The sequence below is a fragment of the Bubalus kerabau genome, chromosome 22 (genome assembly GCF_029407905.1).
Source record: "Bubalus kerabau isolate K-KA32 ecotype Philippines breed swamp buffalo chromosome 22, PCC_UOA_SB_1v2, whole genome shotgun sequence".
Lineage (NCBI taxonomy): Eukaryota > Metazoa > Chordata > Mammalia > Artiodactyla > Bovidae > Bubalus > Bubalus kerabau.
Window position 1 is genome coordinate 42,534,663 of NC_073645.1, and position 6,991 is coordinate 42,541,653.

General features: G+C 39.4%; 1 non-coding gene across 1 annotated transcript; it reads right to left on the minus strand.

Moving 5' to 3' along the window:
* Positions 1 to 5,086: 5,086 nt before the first annotated feature.
* Positions 5,087 to 5,158, minus strand: TRNAC-GCA (transfer RNA cysteine (anticodon GCA)). The gene has a single exon. It is a non-coding gene; the product is annotated as a tRNA-Cys (tRNA).
* Between the last annotated feature and the right edge of the window lie 1,833 nt (positions 5,159 to 6,991).

A 6,991-nucleotide genomic window follows, 5' to 3' on the forward strand; every position in this document is an offset into this window, starting at 1 on the left:
TGGGTGCAGCCCTGCCCTGTTTATCTTTGATTTCCCTATATTTCAAAGTTTCTGAAATCGTTTAGGTGCTTCACAGGTGGTTGTTGAATACAGCAGATCTTATTGCACAGCTGATGTTGTAGGGGAAAAAATTAATGATTTTAAAAAGAGAAAAGTAGAACTGAAGTAGAAATGTGAATATGGGGATTTTCTTTTGTCTGCAGCATGATAGAATCTGTGATAGAAAATGTGAGGCACTTTATATGAGGTTGCGTGCTCCTTCTTCCAACAGAACATCTCTTAAATTCTCTGATAAAGAAGAGAATTATTGCATAAAATCAACCAGAGATTGACCTGTTCATCCCCACACTGTCTTCCTGTGAAAGGCAGGCATATGACAAATTGTCACTGCTTCAGATTCAGCATGTTTCAAATTATGTTCCTGAAACAGAAAGAGCCCAAGAATGTGGCAGGGGCCCCAGAGGTGTGTGTGTTCCCTTGTGAGGTACTCACCTGTGTAATCAGGGGATTGTGGGAACTACAGCAGAGGTAGAATCCCTTATTCTTCAGTGGTTTAAAAACAATGTGACTTTTACCAGTCAGAATGGCTATCATCAAAAAATTCACAAACAATAAATGCTATAGAGGATGTGGAGAGAAGGGAGCCTTCTTACATGGTTGATGGGAATGTAAATTGGTACAGCCACTGTGGAGAACAGTATGGAGGTTCCTTAAAAAACTAAAAATCAAGCTACCATATGACCCTGTAATCCCACTTCTGGGCATATATTTGGAGAAAAACATGATCCGAAAGGATACATGCACCCCAATTGTTCATTGCAGCTCTATTTACAATAGCCAAGACATGGAAGCAACCTAAATGTCCATCAACAGAGGAATGGATAAAGAAGATGTGGTACATATATACAGTGGAATATTACTCAGCCATTAAAAAGAATGAAATAATGCCATTTGCAGCAACATGGATGGACCTAGAGATCGTCATACTGAGTGAAGTATGTCAGGCAGAGAAGGAAAAATATCGTATGACATTCCTTATATGGGGAATCTAAAAAGAAATGATACAAATGAATTTATTTACAAGACAGAAAGAGACTCACAGACTCATTAGAGAATGAACTTATAGTTGCCAGGGGGAAGGATGGGGGGAAAGGATAGTTAGGAAGTTTGGGATGGACATGTACACACTGATATTTTAAAATGGATAACCAATGAGGACCTACTGTTTAGCACATACAACTCTGCCCAATGTTATCTGGCAGCCTGGATGGCAGGGGAATTTGGGGGAGAATGGATACACGTATATGTATGGCTGAGTCTCTTTGCTGCTCACCTGAAACTGTCACAACATTGTTAATCAGCTATACCCCAATACAGAATAAAAAATTAAAATAAAATAAGAATAATGTGACTTCATTGTTTTGTAAAAATTATGGAAACTCATTGAATTAAAAAGTCAGATAATAAGAAAAATAGAAAGAGGAAAGCTAATAAATCATTAAAAAAATCTCACCACCTAGAGATAACCAACTTTCATTAATATCTGATGGACATCATAGGTGCAAATACATGGACAAAATAGCTTGGGAAAATGGGGTAATGGTATATTTGCTTTTTATTTGAAAAACTATGACATTTCAGTTTGCTTAAATTTAACTGAAAAAAAGTGAAATAAAACGCAAGGGACTTGTTGGATTTCAGAAAAATGTCTCTGTGCCATCGGCGATGGATTCTGATAGCCGTGTCACATCTTGCAATACCTTGTCCAAAGTGGTAGCATTACATATATTTGTTAAATGGGTGTATGAATAAGTTTCTGTATTATTTGTTTTCAAGAACTGATTTTTCTCAAACTGAGGTAATAACTCAGCCTCGCTTTCATGGCTTTGAACTCAAAGTCAATTTTGTGTGTGTTCGTGGATTATTAATTCTTTGGCAAACATTTACTGAGACATTATTTCTCAGGCATCACACATACTAAGGACTGGAATACATGTCAGTAGGTCAACTCTGCCCCCTGTGACCTGCTCTAGGCCTAAAATCTCCTACTTAGACATACCTCTGCCCCTTTCCTGCCTTATCTGTGGTTGCCCAGCTCCTTGCTCTGGGACCCCAGCCATGCTTAGCTTCTGTTTTTCTCCTTAAATACTCCTCCTTGACTTGAGGCCTTCAAGTGAAGTCATGGTAGTAAACTTTGTTGTAGAAGGTAAAATTATAATTAAACCTGTGGATAAGGCATTTAGAAATCAAATTTAGATAACTAGCCATAGAGACAACATGGATACCCAGATAAAAGGCAAAAGTAGAGGTTAAAGATAATTATTTTTTTCATGTAGGAATCTTAAGAAAAAAATTTCCTTTTTATGTCAAGTGGATTCTTGCTAGTAATTATTTAGAGGATTATAGCATTATTCTGTTAAAAAACTGGCAAAATGGAGCAGTTGGAGTCCAGACAGGTAAGTGGAAAGTGAAAGTCACTCAGTTGTGTCCACCTCTTTGCAACCCCATGGACTATACACAGTCCGTGTAATTCTCCAGTCCAGAATACTGGAGTGGGTAGCTCTTCCCTTCTCCAGGGGATCTTCCCCAACCCAGGAATCGAACTCAGGCCTCTAGGATTGCAGGTGGATTCTTTACCAGCTGAGCCACCAGGGAAGCCCAAGAATACTGGAGTGGGTAAATAGAAAACTTCTGTATAAAGGAACATCACCCAGGAAAGTGATAGCCTGTAGTGCATGCTTATAGTTCATTAGTTGTAATTAGTGGACTGTTAAACCATACTTTACTCTTCTTCTGTAGACTTAGAGAGTTAAGTTTCATGGATGTATTAAATTGCTCCCCAGTATTTTCTGCCACTAACATTCTTTTAGGAAATACAGCTTCTTATCCTGGCTCCAAAAATAACTAGGGTAACTGGAACACGATATATAGATTTCTGGGTCCCACATTCAGAGTTTTGTTTCAGAAGGTCTAAAATAGAGCTTAAGAATTTTTAAAAGCTCCTGACTAGGGTGGGGTTTTAACACTTACTAGAGGATAGGAGACAAGGTCTCAGGCCCATGAAAAATAAAGCAGTCAGTAAAATGCTGGGAGCCATGAGAAATTCCATTCAGTTGTATGGGGAAGTGGCAAGAAAAGTGGGCCTCTGTTTGGGGTGGTAGAAGGGAAAAGAAGCATCTGTGAGAAAATGGACACTTCCCAGAGCCTTAGGATACTCATAGAAAAGGATGTCACCATCAATAGGCTTCTTATTTAAAAAATAAAAATCTCACACAGGAAAGCACCATGAAGGAGAATTATCACACTGGAGAATTCACACCACGAGAACTAGAGAGGATAGCACAATCAGATATCTAAAAAGGTAGAGGAAGAGCTAGAAACCTCAGAGGAAAAATTAGAACAGTATGATAAATGAATAGAATTAAAAAAGAACCAAGTAGAGGATAGAAAATAACATAAAGCCATGGCAGGGGGAAAAGTTTCTCAAATGATGAGTCTAAATGTAGGTTAGACACAGCTGAAAAGAGACTTACTTAGTTGGATAAAGAGCTGAGGAAATTACCCAGGATGTAGCACAGAGAGATAAAGAGAAGTATGAAAGAGAAACCATAAGACATGAAGCAGAGATGGAAGGTACATGTTGAATCTCTAGCAGAAAAAATTTAAAAAATGTACACAAGCAGACATCAACATAGTGAAATGGCAGAAATATCAAAACAGCAGTCATAAAAGCTACTAGAAATAAAATATGGATTATCTACAAGGAATGGACAGTAAACTAACAGTAAGGTTCTTGTCAGCAATAAGATGCCAGGAGACAACAGAATGACAGCCATCCATCATTCCTAATGATGAAAACAGAGCCCAACCTAGAATTTTATATTCAAATTACTATTCAAGAGAGATGATGAAATAAAGGTACCCATAGGCATACAAAGACTGAGCGAGTTTGCTGCTCATAAACTCTTCTGAAGCAAATGCATGACATATACAGTGGTGAGGCACAGTGCCGATGGAAAGAGAAGGATGTAAGGAGCAGTAGACGGGGACGTGATAAGGATGTTGGCAAATCTAAACATGAGTTGACTTAGAAAAGACCAATTTTGGGGGATTTTAAAATAAGAGTAATCTAATAGCAGATATTAGCAACAAATAAGAAGAACGGGCTTGGGCGTTTGCAGTTAAAACATCCTACCTTTGTATTAAATGTGAACAGGGTTGTTACTTACTAACTCTAAATCTGTTGAATTAAATGTTTATTAAAAAATTTAGAGTGCCTACTAAAAGAATAAAAATAGAGAGCATGACTTCTAAACCAGTATATGGGAAGAAGAAGGAATAAAATGCAAAACCGTATTCTTATACAAAAAAAAAACAAACAAACCCCAAACCCATGGTAAATAAAAAACACAAAATAAGAGAGTGGTGTAGATTAATTATGTTAGTATTCACAACAAATGTAAATAGATTAAAATCAGAGACTCAAAAGGACATAAAGTTAAAAAAAAAAAAGATGTGGTTTAAAAGAAATACATAAAAAATACGACTGTGGCAGTGAAAATGAAATGTGTCTTCTTGTATCAGTGTGGACAAATCTAAAATGTTGAGTAAAAAATCCCAGTTACAGAATAGGTACAGTAATGTATCATTTGTGCCACTGAGAAGACAGTGGCACCCCACTCCAGTACTCTTGCCTGGAAAGTCCCATGGGCAGAGGAGCCTGGTAGGCTGCGACTTCACTTTAACTTTCACTTTTCACTTTCCTGCATTAGAGAAGGAAATGGCAACCCACTCCAGTGTTCTTGCCTGGAGAATCCCAGGGACGGGGGAGCCTGGTGGGCTGCCATCTATGGGGTCGCACAGAGTCAGACACCACTGGAGGGACTTAGCAGCAGTGTATATTTTAAAACAGAAAACAACACAGTGTGTTGTTTATAAAGAGTGAGAGTGAAAGTGAAAGTGAAGTCGCTCAGTTGTGTCCGACTCTATGCGACCCCATAGACTGAAGCCTACCAGGCTCCTCTGTCCATGGGATTTTCCAGGCAAGAGTACTGGAGTGGGCTGCCATTTCCTTCTCCAGAGGATCTTCCCAACCCAGGGATCGAACCTGGGTCTCCTGCATTGCAGACAGATGCTTTACCATCTGAGCCACCAGGGAAGACAGGCATTATATACCAAAACTCTAGAAATGCACATGGGAAGGGAACATATTATCTTTAAGAGACTAGTTATCTTTGCATTATGAGACTGGGAGGAGTGCAAAACATAGCTGAAATGTATCTGTAGTGACTTTTTAATGTAAAAAGATACAGATAAAATCTGGAAAAATGACAAAAATGCATAAATGCTGTATGCTGGATACTTGTTATTTAGATATATTGCATTTCTCTGTGTTTGAAATTTATAGGAATATTTCCAAGCTCTGGAGTGATTCTTTGTGCTGCTAGATTTGGGAATGAATACAGCAGATGAACCTCTTCTAGTTCAAATCTTGTTCAAATCCATATTTTATTTGAAAAGTGCCCTGTTAGCACTCCTGTAGACTCAAATCTCTTTGTGTTCCTGGAGAAGTTAATAAGGATTGGGCCACAAAACTGCTGAAGACTTAAAGGGAGCAGTTTAATCTTGGGCTGTCATGTTGAATTGGTGGCTTCTGTTCGAGCCATCTGTTCCAGTCATAGCTCACCGCATCCCCATCCTGCATGCTTGGCAGGGTCTCGTTCTCATCATTATCCTTCAAAGAACTCTAGACTAGAATTTAAAAAAATTTCAAATCAGATGTGAGAGAAAAATTGTAGAGGGGGTGTGGCAATGAAGGGCTTTAGATGACATGTTTTCACCCCTGGCATTTTTCATGGGGAATAAAAGGGGTGTAAAAGTGTAATTAGATGATAAGTTCAAAGTTTCGCCCAATAGAGCTTTGTGGGCAACTCCCCCCGCCTCAAGCTGAATTATCTGCATTTCTTGCCAATGTGTTCTTTTCAGCCACTCTTAATATTCCATCCAGAATTAGAGATGGAGGACATAATTGGGTCAACTCATCTTTGCTTTGCCAGTGCAGGTGTTTTCCAACAACATGTTTTCCATGGTGGTGCCCAGTTTTTAATAATGAGGCTGTGCACTGTGCAATTATTTTGATAGTAGAGAGAAGATGATAAGCGGTGCCTGTTTCGTACTATGAGGGCCCTTTCATCACAGCTGTTATGCACAGCGTCTTTGGGGAAACTGATGGATTTCCACATCTGCACTGAAGACTTGAGAAACTCCCCTGCAAATCAGGAGTGAGACAGATCTGGATGTTTCCGGGGAATAAGCAAAGCTTTGGGTTGCCTTGTTTGTGAAGGCTTAGCTCTAGCCAGATGTGGTGCCGCCATAGGAAGGAGTATATCCATAGAATTTTCAGGGAAGTCTTGATTAGACAGAGTTTATCTTGTAATTGTCATAATAGTCAACTGATAATGGTCATTGTAAGTAAAATTCCTTCTGAAACAGAACCAGCCCTCTGCAGTTGTAGGTTATGTGCCTCTTAGTGTCTATACTTATTCTTGCTTAGTCACTCAGTCATGTCCGACTCTTTGAAACCCCATGGACTGTAGCCTGCCAGGCTCCTCTGTCCATGGGGATTCTCCAGGCAGGAATATTGGAATGGGTAGCCTATCCTTTCTCCAGAGGATCTTTCCAACCCAGGAATCAAACCGGGGTCTCCTACATTGCAGGCGGATTCTTTACCAGCTGATCTACCAGGGAAGCCCATACTTATTCTTACTGTGGCATATATAATTTTGTATTGTAATGACCTGTAATTACAGGTAATGCCTTTCCAACTGTATTGAGCCTCTTGAGAACAGAGATGATGTCTTCTTTGCTCTTATTTCCCCAGAATGTTAACGTGGTACTTGGTACATTTTTGAGGGATTCCCTGGTGGCTCAGCAGTAAAGAATCCACTTGCAATGCAGGAGCTGCAGGACAGCAGCTTCGATCCCTGGGTTA